The sequence below is a fragment of the Ovis aries genome, chromosome 2 (genome assembly GCF_016772045.2).
Source record: "Ovis aries strain OAR_USU_Benz2616 breed Rambouillet chromosome 2, ARS-UI_Ramb_v3.0, whole genome shotgun sequence".
NCBI classification, from domain to species: Eukaryota; Metazoa; Chordata; class Mammalia; order Artiodactyla; family Bovidae; genus Ovis; species Ovis aries.
Window position 1 is genome coordinate 30,027,605 of NC_056055.1, and position 26,119 is coordinate 30,053,723.

The 26,119-nt window shown below is 42.3% G+C and overlaps 1 long non-coding RNA gene across 1 annotated transcript; it reads left to right on the forward strand.

The window, feature by feature from the left end:
- Nucleotides 1-829: 829 nt before the first annotated feature.
- LOC132659250 (uncharacterized) lies at nt 830-23,751 on the forward strand. The gene is made up of 2 exons (XR_009599476.1): nt 830-1,072; nt 22,537-23,751. It is a non-coding gene; the product is annotated as an uncharacterized LOC132659250 (long non-coding RNA).
- The last annotated feature ends 2,368 nt before the right edge of the window (nt 23,752-26,119 follow it).

The window sequence follows — 26,119 nt, forward strand, 5'->3', positions numbered from 1 at the left end:
GGGGTCAATGAAGCCAGCAGTGGGAAGAAAGCTTGCCAAAGGAAATGCTTATATCCTCGGAGGGTGCTCGGTAGCCAGGCCATTCAGCCAACTCCAAATATTTATGGAGCATCTTTTGCATACCAGAGCTCCACTGTAAGACTGTTTGCAAGCGATGGGTAGAAGGCAAAGAGAAAGCCAGGTGGAGTCTGACCACTGAGCTAGGAAACTGAAGACCACAGCTGTGGTGGTAACTGAAGAACAGTTTTCCACGCTTTGGAATTCTTTGAAGGGGCCATCCCGAGCTGGTAGCATCCCAAGCTGAAAGAAAAGTCATACCTTCTCCCTCTCTTAGCCCCAATTTCAAGTTGGTGAGTGTGTTGCTCTGCCTACGTCTACAACCGAAGCATGATACAAATGGCCCCCAAAGGAGCAGGGCTAGACTTTGGCCTGCTCTGTTTGCAAAGCCATGTGCTCTGGGAGGGTCTGGGTCTGCTCATAGGGTGCACTTTTTCTCATTCTCCCAGAGGTACCCCACAGGTTTGTGACTTTGAATTTGATTTATTGAAGTTTCCTGTTAGCCAGCTACCTAGAAAACATTGGACAGGGAAATAAAGAAGCAGATGAGATCTGTGTGTCACCTGAGGCAGAAAACTGTAAGTGGAGACCTGAAGATATTCCTGGGTTTTCTCAAAAGCTGCGCTGAGAACACACACACACACACACACACACACATACGCTTTCCCTTCTCTGACTTCTGGCTCTGTTTTTTTTTTTTTTTTTTTTTTGGAAAGGCATCAAGGTTTTTATCTCAGGGAGAACTATGATAAAAGCCAAAGTTTGTAATACCTTCTGATAAAAACTGGAGCTGTCAAATGCTCAGTGCTGCTTCTTTGCTCCTAAGACATGTTGCTAAACTCTCCACGTGGACCTTTCTCTCCATTTCCTGCAGGTTGTGGCGCCTGATACCGCTTCTTCCACATGGCCTTACAGAGTCTACGTGCTCAACGATACGTGCTTCTCCCTTCCTGAAGAGCTGTCCTTCTGAACAGCTCGGGGCTCCAGGGAGAACCAGGACTGCGCTCCCCTTCAGGTAATGACTGAAAGATGACACCTGGCAGCCTCTCAGAGCTGGCACACCTGGGCCCAGGCAGAGATGTCTTAGCTCTCAGAAAGTGAAAGAATACTTTCTTTCACTTGTATTGTATTGTATCAGCTCTTGTATTAAAAGAGCTGATATTGCAGGCATCTGGGGAAAGAAAAAGAAAACTGTGTTCTTTATACCTCCATCTACTTCTTAAGAAAAACAAAACTAAACACTGCAAATAAAAAGAGAAACAGAGCTTTCCTATGGGACATGATCCACATACCCAGGGCAAATTTGGCCTGATTCTGTTTCAACATAATTAACATTTGCACTAATTACAAATGCATTCCTGTCTTCAGGACTGATGCTAGGCTTGGCTGCCCCCAGCTCTGGCCTTGGCATTTGACTCCTGCCTTTGTTAGGAGAAGCAAAGGAAGTAAAGACCCATAGAACCCACACTTGTCTTCCCCTCTGTTCCTGCTTGTGCACTCCCTGCCCCTCCACACTGACACATACACACTGAGACCCTTTCATATTCAGAGGTGCTTATGGAGGCTGGAGGCATCAACACCTGGCATTTCCAGGGCCAAGAATTTCATCAGATATTGCCCAGCTGAGCTGTCAGCAATGTCATGATTTTAAAATTTTTGGAAAAGGAAACAGACTAGTCTTGAGCAGTGATCACTAAGTATACCATATACGTTGGTTTGTATACACAAGTATGTGTGCACACACACCTGCAGGTAGGCACTAAAGCCCACCCACTGCTGTCTCAAAATCCTTGTCAGTTAGCACTTTCTCCAGTAACAGAAGTGATTACTCTGATGGGAAATGCAAAATTAAGCTCTAGAGTGATTTCCTTAGAAATCAGTAAGGAGGGTTTCCTGGAACCTTTTTTTAAGATGAAAAGCTTGTTTTCCCTTAAGAGTTTGCTCGAAAAAAAGCAGCTCTCACCATATGTTTTCCTGGAGGGAAGAAGGAGGGGACAGAATGTACAAGCTGAATGCTAACTAAATATTGCAGCCCTGGATTCCATTGGCAGCTAGTCACTAGGATCCTGGAAAGACCTTAGCCATTCTGTCAAGTTGAAGGCTGTTTAGGAAAGTCCTGGGCAGCATCAGTGCCTCATGAGTATCAGAGTGGCCAGTAGCTAAATGTATGATCAATAAGAGCAGTTTTTCCCCAGGGATAATTGAGGAGGGGATCAGTCTATGACAAGTTTTTAAGATTCACTGAGCCAGAGTTTTACACATTTTAATGGAAAACTTTGACCCGTGACTTGAACATGGTGAGTGGGCAGGCTCAGTGAAACCAGCACTAGACAAAGAGCCATAAAACCATAGAATCAGGATCCTAAGTAACTGAGTTCCTTGGTCCTAGTCTTGTCTTCCAAGTAGTATTATCGCTAAACTCATTTGGATAAGTCCCTGCCTGCCCTTCTCTTAAAGCTTTCCAGGAAATAAAAATTTACAAGCTACACTGTTCATTCCCAAGAGGGATTATCATAAATTCATTCAACAAATATTTGTCAAATATGCACTTTGTGCCTGGCCTTTTTCTGAGCCCTGGGGATATAATAATTAATTAAGTGCCCCAATCCCAGCCTTCATGGGTCTTACATTCTAAATGGGGGGAGGGGAAAATTTAGAAAATGTGAGGCTAGAAAAGAAACAAAAGTGAGTCAAATATAGAATCTGTTATTAATAAATGGTGAAAAGTGCTATTATGAGTAGCACTAAAATGCCTTACACGAGACTTCATCATTTCCGTGGGCCGAGACGTGTATATGCTGTGTGATTTTCACAAGAGTAAACTGCCTGGAATATCACAGAAATCCCTCAGTTTCCCATGAGTAAAAGTGACTTTTCTGGAATTAGAATGCATGTCATGCGATGCTCAGTGTCCTTTCCGTCTATAAAACTTAACTACAGAAATTCAAACGCCTGCCTTTTCTTGGTACTCACTGGAGACTTGAATTTTAGGGTCATTCAGTAATGCCGACTTTAGTTGCAAGGGCCCGTGAGGGCTAGGCAGAAATAACCACAGAAGGACGGCATCAGAGCAACACCACCCAGGAGGCTAAGTCTGCCCTTTAGCCAGAAAGAGTCCTATTGGGGAAGGAACAAATGATTACACTTTTTCAAATGTTTTCAGAGGGGGAACGTGAAATGACAGCATAGGCCAGGCTCTGCCCATGTCATGTTGCTGTGACACAAACTGAAAACAAGAGATTTTTTAAGAGAGCAAGGGACTGCGTGCTTGCTGTTGTAATATGCTGTGCTTCTTTGCACTGCTGCTGCTGCTGCTGCTGCTGCTAAGTCGCTTCAGTCGTGTCCGACTCTGTGCGACCCCATATATGCCAGCCCACCAGGCTCCCCCGTCCCTGGGATTCTCTAGGCAAGAACACTGGAGTGGGTTGCCATTTCCTTCTCCAGTGCATGAAAGTGAAAAGTAAAAGTGAAGTTGCTCAGTTGTGTCCGACTCTTAGCAACCCCATGGACTGCAACCCACCAGGCTCTTCCATCCATGGGATTTTCCAGGCAAGAGTATTGGAGTGGGGTGCCATTGCCTTCTCCGATTCCCCTTTTATTCCTACCTATTTCCCCCCATTATAAAACAGGGACAAAAAGACACCCAGGTGTTCCATTGTTGTTCGATCACTAAATTATGTCCGACTCTTTGTGACCTCATGGACTATAGCACACCAAGCTGCCCTGTCCTTCACTATCTCCAGGAAAGTGAAAGTGTTAGTTGCTCAGTCCTGTCTGACTCTTTGTGACCTCACAGACTGTAGTCTACCAGGGTTCTCTGTCCATAGAATTCTCCAGGCAAGTATGTTGGAGTGGGTTGCCATTTCCTTCTCCAGGGATCTTCCTGACTCAGGGATAGAACCATTGTCTCCCACACTGTGGGCAGATTCTTTACCATCTAAGCCACCAGAGAAGCCTCTATCTTCTGGAGTTTGCTCAAATTCATGTCCGTTGAGTTGATGATGCTATTTAACCGTCTCATCCTCTGCCTTGGAGCTTCAGCATCAGTCCTTCCAAATGAATATTCAGGGTTAATTTCCTTTAGGCTTGCCTGGTTTGATGTCTTTGCTTTCTAAGGGGCTTTCAAAAGTCTTCTCCAGCACCACAGTTCAAAAGCATGAATTCTTTAGCGCTCAGCTTTCTTTATGGTCCAACTCTCATATCTGTACATGATGGTGTTCTGTAATAGTCATCAAAATAATTAAATAAGTTCGATAGTTCTCTCTGAACTCAAGTTGGAGAGAATCATGTGTTTTTCATTCTTAAGGGGAGGGAGGACTCATGAGGAAACATGAATATTTGAGACTGATATTTGTACACTATATAGTATGGGAAATAAAAGAGTACAAATTTTGGAATCAGGCAGAACTGGATGTGAATTCCAGCTCTGCCACTCAATAGCTTTGAACCTCAAGTTTTAAAACTTCAAGTCCCTTATTCACATCATAGAGATGTTATCTACCTGGCAAGACTGTTTCAAAGACTGAATGGGATTAACTGACATCTATGAGACATGGCAGCAACTCAGTAAGTATTACAAATCAGTCATATCACATGTGAGTTAGAACTTTGCAAATTTGACTGCTCATACTTGGCTAAGAAAGAGTGTGGAAGAAGTTAAAATAACATGAGTAGTTCCAGTTTGTGTAAAAATCTTGTTCAAACAAGGCAGCTTGAAAATCTCCTGAGTTTATTTGCTCTTTCACTCAATGAACTTGTATTTGGTGGATAAGCATCTGCTATTCCCTAACAGAGCTCAGTTCCCACATCCCCCTCAATGTAAGCGTCTCACCATGCCAAGTGTCACTCTAGAGTTTGAAGCTGTGTACATTTCATATCTCATGTGCCCTTTCTGTAATTCAACTGTGTCATCAGGGGCTTAATTAAAGGAACAGTAATCAATGGTCATTTTGACACTGTGTAATTTTTGTTGTTTTTTCTTAAACCAGAGAATTGTGAAATTAAAAGAAGTTATGATGTTCCCCTGTCATAATAATAAAGTTCTTCGAAAAAATGATAACATTTAGGGTCTGCCAAGACCCTCACTGCTGATAGCGCAAATGGGATTTCTCTGGAGGACACAATAATAGGTATAAAAAAGCATAAAAGTGTCCTGGCCTTTTGATGCCATAATTTTACTTACAGGAATGTTTCTGAGGGGATGATTAAATAAGACCTCATTGTTTTCTAAATAGGAAAGTTCATCACAAAGTAATGTTAAGACCAAAATACTGCAAATGACTTCAATGCTCACCCATGTAACTGGCCAAGCGAATCATTTGTTGAACACCCCACCACAGTGCCCACTGCTGTTCCAGCCCTGGTCCTGCTTCAGGCAGCTTCTTCTCAGACATGTGGCCTGAATGTGAATTTTGACCTAATGTTGAACGCACACATTTGTAAATGGATATTCTGTCAAGGCCACATATTGCCATTTTAGAACTTCCAGGTTACATAGATACATCTGAAATTTTATTTAAAAATGAAAATAACATTTCGATATTCACTTAAGAACTTGAGTAGTTAAATTTTTTAGCAGTTAAAAAATTTTCTTTTAATATTTAAAATTAGTTAATTATGTTTGGCTGTGCTGGGTTTTCTCTAAAAAATTTTCTTTTAATATTTAAAATTAGTTAATTATGTTTGGCTGTGCTGGGTTTTCTCTAGTTACAGAGAGCGGGGGCTGCTCTTTGTTGTGGTGCAGGGGCTTCTCACTGTGTGGCTTCTCTTGTGGAGCACAGGCTCTAGGTGTGTGAGCTTCAGTAATTGCAGCACATGAGCTCAGGGGTTGTGGCGCACCTGCTTAGCTGCCCCATGACATGTGGACTCTTCCTGGACCAGGGATCGAACCTGTGTCCTCTGCATTGGCAGGCAGATTCCTAACCACCATACCACCAGGGAAGTCCTGGAGTTAAATTTTTAAAGTTGGATAGTACAGTACAGTAACAATGATGTCTCAGCACCATCAACCGGCAGAGGGCCCTTTGGTGCAGTGCTCACAGGTGTGAGCAAAACAGAAGCCTGTTTCCAACTGAAGTCAGTGGGGAGTGTGGTGGATTTGGCAGCTTTGTCAGTGCTGTGTTCTGAAGAAGTCACTAGGGCCTGAGGAGAGTTAACAGCAGCATCTTTCTGAAGGGTTTTCATGTCCCTTTAGAAACATCTGTACTGGACTCTGCGGGAGAGGGAGAGGGTGGGATGATTTGGGAGAATGGCATTGAAACATGTATAATATCATTTAAGAAACGAATCGCCAGTCTAGGTTCGATGCAGGATACATGATGCTTGGGGCTGGTGCACTGGGATGACCCAGAGGGATGGTACGGGGAGGGAGGTGGGAGGGGGGGTTCAGGATGGGGAACACGTGTACATCCGTGGTGGATTCATGTTGATGTATGGCAAAACCAATACAATATTGTAAAGTGAAAATAATAATAATAATAGAAAGAAAGAAACATCTGTACTGTTACTAAGATTTCTTTCCTATAAACCAGTGGTTTTCAGGGCGATTTTAGGTTTTACCCCTTAGGAGACATTAGGAAATGTCTAGAGACAATCTTGGTTGTAATAATCAAGGGAGACATGTTACTGACATCTAGTGAATAGAGGCCAGGGATGCTGCTAAACATCCTATAGTGCACAGGACAGCCAGCAGCTCACAGCGAAGAATTATTGATTTATAATATCAATAGTGCAGATGTTAAGAAAACTTGCTCTAAATATTAATAACCAGCTAAAGTCAAGTCTTTCCCCCTCTTCATCTCCTGGGCTTGAAGATTTGGTTTAGGGAGCTGAAGCAACACTCAAACCAAAGCTGTATACAGGAAACCTTAAAGAGGGTTTCTGAGTATTTCAGAAGCAGAACTTTGACTGTTGCCTTCACTTGGTCATCTTTGTTTCTGCTTGGACTTCAGGAAAATTTTGTCCTTAAATGTTCAATCTAAAAATGGAACAATGTGTAAGTATCCCCTGCTCTTCCAAAGTTCACTTTTCACCACTTTGCTTTTACGGAAGACCTAGGTTAGTACTTCCTTTAGCCAACAGAGAAATTTGAAGAGGATTTTCAATTTTATGGAAAAAAGTAAAACTGCAAAACGGTGTCAGTGTTTGTTTTGCAGTGAGTTGTTACAGTTGGTGGGTACTCCGCGCTGCTCCCCAGGGAGCTGCACTCTGCATCTCAGCCTCAAGTTGCTATAGCTTTGAGCTGTGTTGTGAATATCTGTGCGTTATCTCTAATTATTCTATGTCTGCATTAGCAAGATATGTCCTGAGGTAATTACTTCTTAGCTTCATGCTATAAAAGATTTCATAGGAATGCTCTACTTTTGGATAGTGGGGAAAACTTGTAATTGGCTTTCAGTATAACACTATCATCCGGGAATTTCCACCTGCTCCTCAGCGTCCCTTGCTAAGTCCAGCACTTTTTCAGCAGTAGGAACATAGGAGGACCTTAAAGCAAGTTCAAGAATGAAATACTTGCCTTCTTAAAATCTGTTAGGTGATTTACTTCTTCAGCATGTTTCACAAATAAACTACTTTCTCTGGAAGCAACGTTTGGCTGTTAGTACCCATGCTGAACTGGCATGCTGCAAGATACAATTTCAAGGATTTTTGGTACAAGTAGCCTTTGAACACACAATAGCTGCTGTTCTAGTTTGTTGGAACATTTTGTAAATTGACGTGATAAGGCAGTTCCAAAATCTCTTCTATATCGTGTAGTTTATCTTTGGATGAAAAAGAATGATGACAGGCAGCCCATCCCTGGTGACTACAGGCAGCAATTCTGTGCCATAATAGCTTTTTCAACATGCAGCTGAAGAGTGTGAACTACGTGGGGTGCTTGTGATCCTTAAATCACTCATAGCCTTTGCTGTGTTTGTTCCATTGTCAGAGACAATTGCCCAACACTTTTCTTGATGGACTTTTCATTTCATAAATATTTCTTCAGTCTGATTCACTATGCTGGGAAGAACCAGAACCTCTTGGCACCAAAATAAGGATGAAATGCACTTGACTTCATCACTAATCCACTGTGCTGTCAACTGTTGTAAAAAGTACAAAAGTAGCATGTTTAATAACACCATTATGCTTTATGCACATAGCAGAATATAATTCAGGAGAAAAAGCTTTTTAACACTATGTTTCCTGGAAGGAACTTTGTACCTAATCACTTGAGTAAATCACAAAGTCCTTTGTCTTCATCTACTGAAAACAGTTTTCAGTAGTAAAGTCTTCATGGCTGCCTAGGTGCCTGTGAGTGTTGGTCACTAAGCCTTGGCTTTGGAACAGCAGTCAGGGTCTTCAGGGCTCAGGTAGTAGTCAGTGAGGAGGACCTTCCTGGAACTATCTGGGGCAGCGGTGCCTACCCTTGGTGAAGAAATGCTGTCCAGTGGCAACAGTGCTTTTAGTTGATGGTTCTTAGTAACAGCAGTGACCACCCTGAAGCAAGGACCATGTCTGCCCTTCTCTCTAAAAGCACAATAGCCTAGAGTCCTTAGGTGATCCCATTATAAGGCCTAAGACAGAGGCCCCAAGGGACTGAACTTGGCCATCTCACCAGGCTCAGCCAGAATGAGAATTTGCTTTAGAAAAAGAAATGTGACATCTCTACAAGCCAAACGTCAAGGAATTGTTATCATGTGACAGGTAGTATGTACAGACAAAACCACACTGTATATAGACCAACAGAGTGATAGTAGTTTCTCTAGGTCAGAAGGTCAGGGGAGATTTTAATTTTAATTTCTAGAATGAATTTGTATTAACTTTACAATCCAGAAAAATAATTCTAATAAGTCAGCAGATGATTTTAAAGAAAATCTACAAGTAATCAAGAAATTCAGAATGGCAAGAATTATGTCTTACCGCCTATTGCAACTCTTTTGTTTCAACATTAAAATAAACAATCAGATAACATATTTTAGTCTATGAAGGCTCTAGAGTCTCTGTTACAACTATAGAACTCTACCATTGCAGTGCAAAAGCAGACACAGGCAATATGTAAATGAATGAATGTGGCTGGGTTCCAATAAAACATTATTTAGGAAAGCTGGCAATGGGTTGGAGCCAGCCCACAGGCTGTGATTTGCTGACCCCTGCTATGGAGGAAGAAAATATCATAAACATAAAACTTCCTAAATTAATGCCTCATTTAATGCAATTCTAATCAGGAATTTAGGATAATGTTTTTCAGCCTTTCAGAGGGGTCACCTTTTTAAGCAAGGCAGGAAACTAAAAAGTCTTAAGGGAAAAATCTGACAAGTCTAACTCCATAAAAATTCAATATTTTTTTGTGGCCAAAGATAATACAAAAATATTGACAGAAAGATGATGGGACTAGAGAAAATATTTGGAACACACATGATAGAATATTAATCTCCCTAATATTGATAGCTTCATAAATTATTAAGCAGAAAAAAATAAGACAGTGAACAGTTCAATGAGTAAGTATCAAACAATTGAAAATATGCCCAACGTTACTAGCAGGCAGAATGTTATATAACAAGAAAGAGATCCAATAGTTTGCCGATTAGGTTGGCAAAAATTAGTGGCAATATTCAATGCCAGTAAAGGTGTGGGAAACTTCTCTCTTGTCTTATAATGCCAGTGGGGCCTGGACTGGCACACATATTGGGAAAATAATTTGGTACCTATTAAAATGAAAAAAAGGGAAAATTTTAAATGACAAATTATCTGGAAATTAAAGAAAAGAAAGATACTTTATATCAAAAACTATGAACTATGGTCAGGGCTGTGTGCTGAGCAACATTTATAGTCTTCAAAAGATATTAATGTTTTTCAGAAGAATGTTGTACTCCATTTCTATATCTCTTATAGTTAAGATTGCTAGTCTCTTTGTGACCTCAGGAGGATGGGTGCTTTCTGGCTTTGACTGAAGTGGGGCCTTTCCAGGGATACTTCTTTTAAGTGCTTTCCTTTACTTGCCTCTTATGCCTATTCTGGGATTTACTTTGTCTTGTGCCATGTGGTTCTACCCTTTTGTAAAACGTTGGTGGTATTGGCTCATGAAGTTACCTGCTAAGAGTTTGTGCCTTTCTATCAGGGTATATCCAAGTGTTAATGTCCAATCACTTCTGGTCTCACAAACAGCACTCATTATCTGAGCAACTCTAGGGCATTTTATCAAAAAAGGGTCCTATAAAACTCCAAGCTGAAAGTTAGTGCTCAAAGGAACAGAGGTGAGGATGGAGTCAAGGGTGGGCAAAATGACTTCTTAAGGTCCCTAAAGTCTTTTGCTCCAATAATTATGCAACTTTGAGGCATGATTTATTATAATGAAAAAGTATAGTTCATATTCTTCCAAATCAGGATAGTGATAGCCTCTCTGTGAACCCAGGCTAGAAGCTGCAAAAAAATAAATGCAATGAGTTTATATTATGTCTTCCTCTGTCTTCAAAGATAAGCACACATCTGTTGGCCCCTTAGCCCACCCGTATATCCACAGCTGAAAGTCTCCTATGAATTTTGCTAAATAATCTCCCACAACCAACTAAATGTGTTGCAGGGCCTGAATCAAACAGAATCCCAATGTGAATTGGATAGAACTGAGTGAGAAATAAGATTGGAATTTACTCCATATGGTTCTGTCTCTAGAAATGAAGGCAAAAAATGATGGGCGGTAGGAAAACGTGGGCACAAGACTTGGAAGTCTGATCTGGACTTGCATATTATGCTCTAGCCACTTATCTGAACTTCTTTAATAGGAAAGACATTCCCTTATATCTGCTTGTCCTTCCCAATCATCACGTCAGTGCTGTGCTTTCACTCCCAAAGTTGTAGTAGGGACGTGTCAGACCTTGTATAGAGTATTTCTTATGACTATTTAATGCTATACCCTCCATGTGAAGAGTTAGAGGTCTAGTTCCTTATCTAAGTGAAAAGTGAACAAGGCTTTGTTCCAGCCGATCCTGGTGCAGCCACCTTCCCCTCCAGTGCTGGCCAGTTTTCTACTCCTGGCAAGGACTTACCCTTCCAGGCCTGGTTCAGCAATGTCTCAGGAGGATGTCAAGTGGGGACTAAAGCACAATATCACTCTTTATTTGGCCTGAGTTTCAGAGGGGACGTGTCACTGATACATTAAAATGTGTGTTTTGTTGGGTCCCACATGTCCCAGGGCCCTGTTTGCAAAAGTCCATTTGAACACCCCAGGGCCGCCTCCCTTTCTCCTGGAGATGGTCTGCAGCAGGCTCTGGGTGGTGCGGTGGTTTAGATTCCATCAGAAATCTAAAACCTGTAAACACACTGACAGCAGTCAGCTGAGGGATGTGAGAAACTTGCAAATGAACAACAAATGCAGGGAGAGAAAGGCCAGACCAAATGGACTGATGTTTTTCACAACCGTGGAGGGTTTAATCCACTGGTCTCAAACCATATGGCATGCTGAACACGAGCCGGGAGAGGCTGGGAGGTACTTGGCGGCAGACCATGGAAACATAAACGCAAGGCATTTTGTTTCCTTGTGTGTGCTTTTTTCCCTTTAAATATTTACTTTTTGTGTTTTGCCAGGACACAATTTCCATCACATATGCAGAACAGGCTGTTTTAGCAGATGGGGGTGGGGTAGGGAGGGGACAGCTCAATTCAAGGGACCTGTCATAGCATATTGATTCTGTCGTGTCCAGGTTGCTGGCTTTCCTCCCCAGGGTGACTCTGAGCAAAAACCTTCTACAATCTTTGTGTCTGGGTTTGGTGGCTCCTGGAAAAATGAGCCCAGACCCACACCCACATGGTTAGCGGTGCACTCAGACGGAGAAGGCTGACTTGCTTGTGGAAAATGTGGGCCTTTGTTGGGCCAGCAGTAGGTGGTCTCTGCCTGTCAGGTCTGAGGCTGTGGGTGGGCGGCGGAACGTGCGAGCGAACCACAGTGGCAGAGAACAGTCTGTGGCATGGAGGCTGCTGATGGGGGCGTCTTTCACAGACTTTCCACCCGATCGGAGAGGCAGGCCTGGGAAGAAGGGTGGCAAGAGGGGGTGGGTGGGAAAAAGGAGAGCAGCTGGAAGAGGGAATGGGGGGTGGCAAATTCCCAAGTGAAATAGAAATGTACCATATAAAAATAAATAAATTACTCCTGGGCTGTGAGCCATGTTTGAACCAAAATAATGTAAGCAATCAAATGCTTACTGTCTCTGATTCACTCAAGCTTCCAAACACATTACTTAACAGAAAATGGAAGGTTTTGTCATAAAGGAGTGTAGTAGTTGCACAATGCTGGCCACATGGTTAGAAGGCGGGCTTGGAGCTGGCAAGTGTAGATGTCCTCAACTGAAAATACATAACCCTGGCTTTATTTCATTGGTTGTAAGGGATGAGAGCTGGAAGAAGCTTCCTGACATTCTCAGGAGGTCCCTGAGGGCTTCCATTTGTTCCACCCACAACCAGAGGAGTAGATGTGAGAGGTGCTATGCTAAATACTATGATCTATACAACACACAGAGCAAGCCCATGGAACGAGACTCCAGCTAGGAAGAGGGACGCTAGTCTATGCCTGTGAACTGCTTTGTAGTTTATGACTTCTTCTCACGGTCACCATCCGGAGACACTGACATTATCGTCTTTATTTTCTAATGCAGTGCTTCTTAAGCTGTAGTGTGCAAAAGCAGGACAGGTTCAGGGGGCCTACTTCCAGAGCTCCTGATCTAGCTGGTCTGGATAGGACCCAGGAATGTACATCTCTAACAAGCTCTCAGGTGATGCTGATGCTGCTGATCATGGACCACACCTTTGAACCCTACTGTTCTCAGTGAGCTTCAGTAACAACCAGGGTAGCTGGGCTCTAAGTCCAGGTTTCCCACCAGTATCATGATGCTTCTTACTCCTCACATGCTTCCCCTGCCAGTCATGGTGCCCACATCAGTTGAGCCTCGACTTGTACTGAGAATCCATCCTGGCACAGCCTTCTTAGCAGCCACAAACAACTAACCAGAGTTGGTGGTGCTGGTGGTAAAGAACTCACCCGCCAATGTAGGAGACATAAGAGACACAGGTTCAGTCCCTGGATCAGGAAGATCCCCTGGAGGATGGCATGGCATCCCACTCCAGTATTCTTGCCTGGAGAATTCCACAGAGAGAGAAGCCTGGAGGGCACACACACACGCACAATGTATACATATAATGTTATCTGTCATCTTTGAGTTGGTGGAATGGGCACTGGTCTAAAATCCAGAGAACCCGGACTTAATCATGACTGGGCCATTAGCTGGTGTCCCCGGTGGCTCAGTCAGTAAAGAATCTGCCTGTAATGTGGGAGACCTGGGCTTGATCCCTAGGTTGGGAAGACCCCTCAGAGAAGGGAATGGCAACCCACTCCAGTATTCTTGCCTGGAGAATTCCATGGACAGAGGAGCCTGGCAAGCTACGGTCCATAGGATTGCAAAGAGCTGGACACAACTGAGTGACTTTCACTTTTAGGCTATTAACTAGATGTAGGGGCACCAGATGAGATTCTTTAACCTGCCTAAATATGTACAAATTCTGCAATAATATGAGGCTTTTTGTATTGTATGATGTTGAATTCAGAGAGGTGACAGAACTTATTAAAGTGGATAAAGTGAAAATTGTAGCCTGTGATGGTAAAAATACTGGTTCCTAGTCATTACAGAATGACTAGGAAAAATAGCTTTTTATATCATCGTCTGTTACTCATCTCTTTTAAAAGAGAAGCGTAGAAGAGACTTTTAAAAAAATTTGTTCTGCACTGTGCTATATCAGAGGATTTCAGTAGAAAGAAGTTTCTAACTCCAAACCCTCTTACATTACCTTTATTATACAGCACAAAGAAACAGAACATTTTAAAAATGATGAATCAAATGTTGCCTTCCTAAAACCATTCTTCGATAAATTCATTTTAAAATAAAAAAAGCAAGTTTCCTCACCTGTCAAATGAGAGGGCTGAACTGGGTCAATGGTTCTCAACTGAGATGACTCTAAGAATCACATTGTATTATTGTATTAGTTTGCTCAGGTTGCCATGAAAAAATGTCATAGGCTGGGTGACAAATAACAGAAATTAATTTCTCACCCTTCTGGAGGCTGAAATTCCAAGATCAAGGTGTTGGCTGATTCAGTTCCTGGTGGCAGCTTTCTCCCTGCCTGGCAGACAGTGACTTCTTGCTATGTCAGTTGTGGGGGCAGGAAGTCTGAGATCAAGATGTCAGCAGGTTTGATTTCTTCTGAGGCCTCTCTGTTTGGCGGGCAGATAACCACCTTCTCTCTGTCCTCACATGGTTGTTTATCTGTGTGTATGCATGTCTTACGTGTCTTTTTAAATGGGCACAAATCCCACCATGTGTGGCCCACCCTCATGACTTCACCTAAACCCAATTACCTTCAAAAAGCCCACCTCAGTGCATCATCACGGGCTTTCCAGGTGGTGCCAGGGATAAAGAACCTTCCCGCCAGTGCAGGAAGACATAAGAGATGCGGGTTTGATTCCTTGGTCGGGAAGATCCCTTGGAGGAGGGCACGGCAACCCATTCCAGTATTTTTGCCTGGAGAATACCCACGGACAGAGGAGCCTTGTGGGCTACAGTCCACAGTGTCACAAAGAGTTGGACACGAATGAAGTGGCTTAGCATACACGCACGCCTGCATCATCACATTGGGTTTAGGGCTTCAACATATGAATTTTAAGACAGGGGGACACATTTCAGTCCATCACACATATGAATAGTTTCTATAAAATATAGCTTCCTGGGTCTTTCCTCCAGAGGTTCTAATTTGGTCTGTTTGGGGCAGTATACAGAAATTTTTTTTTAGCAGCCACACCACGTGATTCTCAGGCTCACTCAGGCTTGAGAAGCTCTGGGTAAGTTGCTCACTGAGTTTCCTGACTCCCAGGCAATGAGCTTTGGGCCCTTAGGAATCCGGCAGCTGCTTGCTCACTTCTCTGCATAAGCACTTCACCCATCTCACTCATAGCTGCTGACACTGGATGGAGAGCCTGAATTATTATGATCCATTTCTAACCTAGGACTTCTCTTAGAGCAGGGCATACAGTAGGCACATAATCAATGTTTACTGAGGGCCTTGTCCAGCACCCTTTCTAATTTTAAAAGTCTTTGAAATGTGTAGATCATTTTTGAAGAGCTCTCAAAGGGGTTATGTGACATTATCTAGGAAAAAGGCAGTACAGCTGCCTTTGTTTTACTGTCCAGGAGGCTTAAACAACAGAGAGTACATTTCCATTTCCCTCTTTCCCTGAGCAGTGGAAAGCAAAACAACTTGAGCTGTGACTAGAAAATGAATATACATAGGCACAAAGGACAGGCCTCCTCCTCTTAGCCCTCTGGCCAGCTGCTTCTTTCTTTTATTCCCTGCTGACTACAAAGCCAATGGTTAAAGCAAATAAAGGATGATAAAACTGAGACTTCATTAGGACAATATAACCCAAGAAAAAAATCAGAAGGTTTTTTTTTTACATTTTTTAATCCTGTGAGGAATAGTGAAGCAAGGAAAGGGAAGGGAATGTGAGAATAAGAGGAGAAAGAAGATAGCAATGCAAAGTAATTGATCTGCTACATAGCAAATTATAAGTCATATGTGTGAAAAATCACAATGAGACATAACTACTATCTGTTAGAAGAGTGACTATAAAAAACAGTGACAATATCAAATGCTGTTGATAATTCAGAAAAACCAGATGTCTTTAAGATATTATTTATGGGAATATAAAATGGCATAGCCATTCTGAAAAATAGTTTAGCAATTTCTTACAAAACTAAACATACCATATAATCCAGCCATTGTACTCCTGGGCATTTATCTCAGAGAAAATAAAATTTATGTCCACACAAAAACATGTACAGGAATCTTTATACTAACTTTATTTGTTGTAACCAAAAATTGTAAACAACGCAAATATCATCAATGGATGAATGTATAAACATACTGGAATATTCATACCATTGCTGACTTTAAAAATGTACAACATAAGAGTTCTGAGTTAAGATTTATTTGGGGCAAAATGAGGACCATAGCCCAGGAGACAGCATTTCTGAGAGCTCTGAGAAATTGCTCCAGAGAGGTAGGGGGAAGGTCAGTATATATGTGATTTTGGGAGAGAAAGAGTACATGCAATCAAGCACATATTTTTGCAGCCGTGAAGGAATGTAGTGATTTTCTCGATATGAAGAGATGCAAGAATTGGGCTTATAAAATTATCTCCTGAAAATATATAACTATCTGAAGACCTGTTCTGCCAGTTTTCTGGAACAGAGTGCCTCATTCCTGATCTCCACCCTGAACTCCCTGCAGGGGTTGTTGAAGATCAGCAGCCATGACACCAGGTTTGATTTAATCCTTGTAAGGATACACGGCGAGCACCCATGGCAAGTGCCAGTTTGTAGCTGACACCATGGAATACAAAGTGAAAGTGTTAGTCAGCTATTAATACATGCAAAAAGTAGGATGGATCTCAAGGTAATAATACTGAGTAAAAAAAAACAAAAGCAATCTCAAAGTGTTTCATACTATATGATTCCACTTATATAATATTTTTGAAATGACAAAATTCATAGAAATGGAGAGGAGGTTAGTGGTTATAGTGTGTGTGCTTAGTCAATCAGTTGTGTCTGACTCCTTGCGATGCTATGGACTCCTCTGTCCATGGGGTTTTCCAGGCAAGAATACTAGAGTAGTTTGCTGTTTCCTTCTCCAGGGGATCTTCCTGACTCAGGAATCAAACCCGCATCTCCTGTGTCTCCTACATTGTCAGGCAGATTCTTTACCACTGAGCCACCTGGGAAGTCCATGATTATAATGGTGATTACACAAATGTACACACGTAATAATACAAGTGTAAGAACTACATGTACATGCAGATGAATGCATGTACAACTGATGAAATCGGAATAAGATCTGGGATTGTACTAATGTAAATTTCTTGGTTTTGATACTGTACTACACATAGGTAAGATGCATTGGGTGAAGTTGGGTGGAGGATACATGGGACTTCAGCATGATTTTTGCAATCTCCTGTGAACCTATATTTAGTTAAAAAAAAATTCCTGAATAGAAAAATAAATATATAAGGAATGCACTTTCTCTCATTGGAAATTCATTATAATTACTGAGAAAAGCAATTAAATTTTTCTCTTTTGGAGTAGCATACACCATCTTTGTGTCTTCAGTATAATTGTTAGTCACCTTAAAAGGCTAACTTTATATAGAAGAGAGCCCAGAAATAAACTCTCTCACATATAGTCAAATGATTTTTGACAAGGGTGTCAAGACCACTCAATGGGGAAAGTATATTTTTTTCAACAAATGGTGCTCAGGAAATCTACATGGAAAAGGGTGAAGTTAGAGTCTTCCCTTATGTCATATGCAAAAATTAGCTTAAAATGGATCCAAGATCTAAGTGTAAGAGTTAAAATTATCAAACTCTTAGAAGAAAACATATAGAAAAGCTTCATTTGGCAGCGATTTCTTGACTATGACACCAAAACCAGAGGCAGTAAAAGAACAGATAAATTGGACTTCATCAAAATTAAAAAGTTTTGTGTATCAAAGGAAAACAGTGAAAAGGTAACCCACAGAATGGGAGAAAATGTTTATCAGATACCTGATAATGAGTGAATATCCATAATCTATAAATAACTCCTACAACTTAAAAGCAAAAAAACCCTAATAACCAAGTTATTTTTATTAAAAAAAAGCACAAAGAACTTGAATAGACATTTCGCCAAATAAAATATGCAAATGACCAAAAAGCACATGAAAAGACACTCAAAATCACTAATCATTAATCAAATGCAAATCAAGACCACATTGTGATACCACTTCACACTCATTAAAGTTTGTATTAAGAAAAAACAAAAGATAAAATTGGAAAAGTGTGTTTTGCTGGCATAATATAAAATAGTGCAGGCTCTGTGGAAAATGGTATGGTTAGTTTAAAGAAAACGCCAAAATTAAACATAGAATTATCATATAATTCAGCAATTTCACTTCTGGGTATGTACCCCAAAGAATTAAAAGCAAGGGCCTGAACAGGTATTTGTATACCTGTGGTCATAGTGGCATTATTCCCAATGGCCAAAAAATGAAAACAATTCAAATATCTGTTGACAGGTAAATAGATAAATAAAATGTGGTATATACATACAATGAATTCTTGCTAAAAAACTGGACACAGAAGACAAATACTATATGATTCCATTTGTGTGAGGTACCTAGAGGAGGCTAAATCATAAAGGAGGACAGTGGTTACCAGAAGCTAGGGAAAGAGAAATGGGAATTACTGTTTAATGGGTATCAAGTTCCAATTTGGCAAGAGGAAAAGTTCTGGATGTTGGGGATGGTTGTTCAATAATGTGAATGTACTTCATACCACTTAACTTTAAAATGGTAAATTTGTGGTGCTAGTGGTAAAGAATCCGTCTGCCAATGCAGGAGACACTGGTTCAATCCTTGGGTCAGGAAGATCCCTTGGAGTCAGAAATGGCAACCTTCTCCACTCTTCTTTCATGGAAAATTCCATGGACAGAGGAGCCTGATGGGCTACAGTCCATGGGGTCATAAAGAGTTGGACACAGCTGAGCACACGCAATATTTTTAAGGAGTATTGCTAGAAACAGTCTCACACATGCATAAATCAAACTTTGTCAGATTTTTCCCTTCATTCTCTGTATTTCTTTCAGTCCTCAAGAAAGTGGTTTATCACAGGCTCAAGAAAAACAATAACAGGGTTCATGACAAACTGAAATGATGCCAAGCAACAATTAGAAAAGGTAAAACTTACAGCATAGCATTTGCAGTCCTGTGCATTTCAACTTAAAATCACTATTCCTACCTCCTCAAACAGTTCAGTCTGACAAGGCTCTGAATCCTTCCTAGAATGACCTCTGTTCTCTTCTCCATCTGTTCAAAGATAGCCTTTCTCCAGACCTCGCTCACATTCCACCTTCACTGCGACAAGTTCATTCAGTGACTTCTCTTCTGCTCACCTGAAACACTTCTTTCCAGACCCATTTTTGGGATCTGTATTTTTAAGATAGAATTACAAGCAAAAATTTCAAATTCCTTCAATCAATGTGTCAGATCCTCAAGGCACAAACCAAATTATTCATCTTTTTTCACCACCAAATCATTCAGTGTTGTGATTTTCACAGAGTGGGTACTTAGTTGGGACTAGAATCCATGTCTTCTAAGTTCCCATTTTTTCTTTTACTTACCAGAAGAGCTGCCTAATGGTATGTCTATTGATGTGTGTAGAAATAATAAATGTCAATCACGATATTCCACCTGCAGATGAAACAAATTAATGGTAGAAATAACCTTGATGGTTCAAATGGGCAGGTCTTTGGGTTGAGCACATCTTCCTGCTGAATGAGCTGAGATGTAGACGACTGTTTGTGATGTGGAAATAAACAAAGACCACCCACAGAGAATAAACAAAGACTATTTATTCAGAACTGGCTCCAGCAAGAGGGTCAGCCACTATCACTCACATTTGGCAGAGACTCAAAGACAGGCAGAAGAGTTGCAAAGCTTTATAGTTGCAGAAAAAAAGGAAAGGCTTCAGGTGTTCCTGTCTGGAGGCCCTGGGCCTGGGGAAGCAAGAAGGACTGACTAGAAGAGGGGCTTCCTATGTAGTTGGTTGGGGTGTTAATTTGGCTTTTGCTTCTAAGATCTTTTTGGTCTTAAGCTGGAAGTAGAGACAAAAGTTAGGGAAGCTGTCAGTTACGAATAAAGTCCTGGCTGTTCTGAACTAACTTTTACAGTTTATATTTTGGCTTCCTGGACCAGTGGCTAGAGATAGTAGTATGACTTCCTGCAAGCATTATAGACAGCAGGCTGCCTGTAGGTCGGTATCCTAGGTGGGTGATGCAGATTGTGGGTCAGAGTTCTATTTTTATATATGGTCTGGCCATTGCCTGCTTGTGTATTCTGTCTCTCAGTGGTTATACTTAGGGAAATTGACCACATCTTGGCCTCTGAATAAACAACACCGTCCTTTCCAAGACTGAATTGAAGAGGCACATTCAGGAACCATGCCTCCATCTGTGGGAAGAGCAGATCCCGTGCTGTATTCTCTGTCCCCACAAGACTTTCTTAAACACTACTTTTCTTATGTTAATTCCCTGCTTTAAAAATGTGCACTGATGCTGGATTGAGTTAACGAGCTGTGTCTGCCATGCTCAGCCAATCTGTGCTTCCCTCCTCCCCACTGCTTCACTCAGGTGGGAATCCTTGCCTCCCCCGACCACCCCTTAAGGAAGTAAGCTTATCTTACTTCCTTGCCCTTTCCTCCATGGCTTCCCCCTTCCTGGGATGCTTTCTGCTTGCTTCTCCAAACCCACCACTTGTATGAACCATCTCCTCATGCTGTGGTGATATCAGCATATTTTCTGAATCCTGAAAGGCTGGACTTGCATTCCTCACTGGGGGGTTGCTGGTGGCTTCACATCAGAGTCTTGCCTGGGAAAGCTGGTTAAAATGCACTTATAGGTCTTCCCTCAGAGATTCTGATTTGTTAGGTCGAGGTAGGAGGGGAAAGTCATATTTGAGCTGGATGGAACAAGAGGAAAGAGCATTTTGAATAAATGGCTTATGGGTAGGAAAACACAATCGGTGTGTTTACGTGCGCATGTGTGCTAAGTTGCTTCAGTCACGTCTGACTCTTTGCGATCAAATGGACTGTAGCCCACCAGGCTCCTCTGTCCATGGAATTCTCCAGGCAAGAATGCTGGAGTGGGTTGCCATGCCCTCCTCTGGGGATCTTCTCAACCCAGAAGAACCCGTGTCTCGCAGGGATCAAACCTGCGTCTCTTGTGTCTCCTGCATTGGCAGGTCGGTTCTTCACCACTAGTGCCACCTGGGAAGAACCTGCATATACATACATAGGCCCCATCTGGCTCAGCCATCTCGCCCTGGGTTAAATGGCTTAGTTTCATGGGAAAGACAGATTGGGAACTACTGAAAGGCCAAAACATGCAACTGGGGCTTTATTGGATAATTTGCTTTTAAAATGGTCATTCAAAATGCTGGCATCATCATTTTATAATTATTCACTCATCTCAGATGCCTTTGAGTAAGAATGAGTAGGTAGTGTTACTCTTAGCTTTTCCATACATTTCTGGGAGCTTGCCTCTGAAAATCTCAAAAGTGCCACACAAGAGGAAGCATCAGATGTTTTCACTGCTCTCTCTCAGAGTGTAGTCACAAAATATCTTGACTCTTTAATCTGTTAGGAGGCCAGGGAGATTCTGTCTCAGCATCCCTCCTGGAATGCCTTCCTCCTCCTCCTGGATCTCATTTGGCCAGGCGACTGGCTGCTTTGCCATCCAGAACCAGCAGTGCACTGCCGAGTCACGTGCATACCAAAGGACACCCACCCGCTTCTCCTGGCTTTGCACTGCTTCGTTCTGCTTCTGGTCCTTGTTTGAAGAGCATTAGGCAAAAGGTCCAGGTGCTGCCTGCACCTTTTACCTTTCAACTTTTCATGGATGAAGACTCTCCTTGACCGCACTTTGGTAATATTCGTCTGAACTCTCTTCTTGATGAGGCCTCATCCTTGAGGCCTCCCAGGCTGTTTTATTGATAGCAAGAATCCTGCTAATCAGTTTAGAGAGAATCCCAGCACCCTTGGTATCTGATCACCCTGGACTGCCTTCAGCAAGAATCGTAAGTTGGTTTAGGAACCAACTTACCCTTGCTGTCTCTGCTGAGTACTTTTCTATCCACTGAGCCCCTCACTCTGCTCCATTGCTATAAATCCCTAGCTGTCTTAGCTGTATTCAGAGTGGAGCCCCATGTCTCTTCCTTATTGCCGTAGTCATGATGCCTCTTGCTTCAGTCCTGAAGTCTTACTTTACTATTTAACAAGGGTAAGACAACATTTTTTGTGTACCATCACTAGGGTATGAGCTCAAAGGGCTGACACCCTGGCTATTCTGACCCCTAAGCAAAGCCAGCTCAAGCTGACTTGGGCTGCTTTTGGAGACCCACTCATACCAAATCACCATCTCCTCTTCTTTCAAGTCTTCCTGTTGTGCATTGGCATCCCTGGAAGAGAATCATCTGTTCCTCTTTTGCTCCTGAGAATCTGCTGATGTTTCAATTGCTGGGACGGCCTGGAGTTAAAGGTCCAGTGAGAGTGTGTTGACTGCTGGACATGGCTGAGGACTGGGCCGCCAGAGGTTCATAGGTCCCCTTTCTTCATGGATTTAGAAGGGCCCTGATGATTTTGTAGCCCACCTCGCAGGGCTCCCTTTGGGAGATAGCTGATTCTTTAGAAGGGGGGACATTTAAAACACTCTCATAGAACTCAGTTGACCCCCAAAATGTGTGAGAACAAAAGGGGGTAGGAAATGTGCCTAAACGGCTGAAACAACAAACCATTTTCCTAAAGGGCAAAGAATGATTTCCTATGTGGGAAAGAATTTACAGCCTTGGTTGCTTTCTTTTCTGTTTTCTTTTTTCCAGCTTCCTCCTCGTGCAATAAAGGAGATCAGTCTGTTCGGGAGCGCCTTCTTCTTGATGAGAGCCTGTCTCTGGGAAAGGGATTGAGCTTCAAGGAATACATAAAAGAAAGTAGTAAAAAACACAACACAGCCCGGTGCAGTGCCACCTCGTCCCCCGTGACTGGCAGGACCCTCGCCCAGCAGCAGCCTCCGGTGTCCAAGCACCCGATCTCAAGGAGAGGGTTTGTGAGTGAGGTCAGCCTAATTAGCCAGGCTAATGTCTGGTTTCCTGGGGAGAGCTTTTGTGAAGTAATTGCCTGCCTTGGGGTCAAAATGCAGTAATTACAGGTCTTTCTTTTTTTTTTTCCCTTTTTACTAAATGAGATAAACAGCTTTTGAATTCTTCCAGCAAGGAAGCCAATCACACTGAGAGACTTCTCTTTGTGCCCCAGAACTGCAGTGGATATTTTGACAGGTGATTTCAATACCATGAAGCTATTTATTTATTCTGGGCTAGGGACATAAACACAAACATCTTCGCCTACAATTCTATACATTAAAAGACTATCAGACTCTGTCAGAACCGAATGTGGGGGTTTTGTGGCGAAGGGTCCGCTTAAAATGCTGACGTAGGAGAATAAGGTTGGCAGATATTTTGAGCTAAAGCAGAAATTCCATCACAATTTTAAAGCTAGCAGAGAAGCAGAGCCATCCATGTAAACCAGCTCCCTTTCTCCTAGTTATGTGCTTATTTTCTCTGTTAAAATCAACAACCAACAATCTGGGAAGATTGTGGAAAGTTAATAAAGTAGGAAACGTTGTTTCCATCTCCAGAGGTAGACAATAGAGGCAGGTAGAGCAAATTAATTCTGAGCACAGCAGAAACATATTCTTACCAGTCCCAGTTGAGGTGAAGGTGACTGACCTCAGAGTGTGAATAAACTGGTCTGGAGACCCAGAAATAGGAGATGGGGACATGTCTTATAAAGAAAGAAAGAAAGAAAGTGAAGTTGCTCAGTCATGTCCGACTCTTTGAGACCCCATGGACTGTAGCCTACCAGGCTCCTCCCTCCATGGGATTCTCCAGGCAAGAGTACTGGAGTGGGTTGCCATTTCCTTCTCCAGGGGATCTTCCCGACCCAGGGATCGAACCTGGGTCTCCCGCATTCCAGGCAGACACTTTAACCTCTGAGCCACCAGGGAAACCCAGTCTTATAAATAAAACAAGTGCCATTTCGAGGATTTTGTTGCTTCTTGGGGTCCCCCCCACCCCACCCGATAGGCAGCCAGCTGGCTAACCCTAGTTGGTAACCCCAAACCCATGTGTTGCTCATAGACTGACAGTATCAATATCACTGGGAAGTTTGCTTGAAATGCGAAGTCTCAGGCCCCACTGGAGACCTCCTGAGTCACAATCTACATTTTTGTAAATTGAACTATAGTTGATTTACAGTAAATACTGGGTTAGTTTCAGGTGTACAGCAAAGTGCATAATCCGTAGCTTAATGTGATCCCCAAGGGTTCCTACAATTAGTCAAGATTGAGAAGCTCTGGCTTAAGTTACCCTGGGATAGGGTTTCATCTGATAGGAGTGGCTCATTTTGAGCAAAGACATTGAGATGGCCTTAGTGTGGGGACAAACATGAGTAGGTAAGTACCAGGGTGGTAACCTACAACATTTTGGTCTCTTCAGAAGACAAGTGATTTGTACATGACTATAACCTACTTTTTAAATAAAAAAACCTCGGTTGCACATGGGAATTCCAGCCACCACCGACCCATATCCCTCCCTGTTCTCCCTAGGCAACATGGCACCCAAAGGTGAAGGATATAGGCTCACTCCATCCCCAAATCTATTGATGCAGCTTGGCACTATAGGTCAACTACTTTTTGAACGTGTGGCTGGAGCATGTCTGTTATCACTTCTCTCCGCATGTCTTTGGAGGAAGGGTCATTCATATGGAATCCTGGTAATTAACAACGTGGGTAACTCTATATCACCACAAAGCTTAATGATTAGAAAGAACTGTCTGCTGAGGTGCGTGCGGTCAGAAGGAGGTGCAGTTCAGACCATTTCTAAATCCCACATCAAATGCACCAAATTGTGGTTGGGAGCTCTGCAGAGCTTACCTACTGGATTCCTCTCATATTTTTCTATTATATGTGTAAGAGTTTTAAAGACTGCCTTAAATAAAGTGTCAGCAAAGGTAGGCAACCCCTTATGACGTAGAGCATGGATGTTTTCAACCATTTAAAGACGTTGATTGAGCCCAACTCACAGTATTGTGTAGCTTGTATCTACACACTAAAACCAAGACCTCAACCAGCAGTCAGCAATCCCTACGGAAAAGGAAGGAATTAGATTCAGTTCAGTTCAGTCGCTCAGTCATGTCCAACTCTTTGTGACCTCATGGACGGCAGCATGCCAGGCTTTCCTGTCCATCACCAACTCCCGGAGCTTGCTCAAACTCATGTCCATCGAATCAGTGATGCCATCCAACCATCTCATCCTCTGTCGTCCCCTTCTCCTCTGGCATTCAATCTTTCCCAGCATCAGGGTCTTTTTGAATGTCAGTTCTTCACATCAGGTGGCCAAAGTATTGGAGTTTCAGCTTCAGCATCAGTCCTTCCAAAGAATATTCAGGTCTGATTTCCTTTAGGATTGTCTGGTTTGATCTCCTTGCAGTCCAAGAGACTCTCAAGAGTCTTCTCCAACACACAATAGTATTTCCATTATTTTAATTGTATTTTAGAACTTCTGAAAATGTTACTCCAAAATCACCCTTTATCAAGAAAATTCTAGCTGATGACACACATCCTGTTCCTGAAAACAGAGCTCTTCTCCAAGCTATCCTCAAGGGAATCTATTCTTAATTCTGCATAGAGTACACAAGCAGTATCTATTCAGGCAAATAGATGGAGAAACAGTAGAAACAGTGACAGGCTTTATTTTCTTGGGCTCCAAAATCACTGCAAATGGTGACTACAGCCATGAAATTAAAAGACACTTACTCTTTGGGAAAAAAGCTCTGACAAATCCATAACCTATAGCATATTAAAAAGCAGAGATATTACTTTGCCAACAAAGGTCATCTAGTCAAAGCTATGGTTTTTCCAGTAGTCATGTATGGATGTGAAAGTTGAACTTGAGAGTCTCTTGGACTGCAAGGAGATCCAACAAGTCCATCCTAAAGGAAATCAGTTCTGAATATTCATTGGAAAGACTGATGCTGAAGCTGAAGCTCCAATACTTTGGCTACCTTATGCGAAGAACTGACACACTGGAAAAGACCATGATGCTGGGAAGGATTGAAGGCAGGAGGAGAAGGGAACAACAGAGAATGAAATGGTTGGATGGCATCACTGACTCGACGGACATGAGTTTGAGCAAGCTCTGGGAGATGGTGATGGACAGGGAAGCCTGTCATGCTGCAGTCTATGGGGTCACAAAGAGTTGGACACAAATGAGCAACTGAACTGAACTGGTCTACTCAGGCCTCTCTGCCTGGATATAGAAGGGAAGCATCACTAAGTGCTAGCTGTTGGGCATATGTAAGCCACAATACTCAACGGGGTAAAGAGTATTCTTCATTCAACAAGTGTTT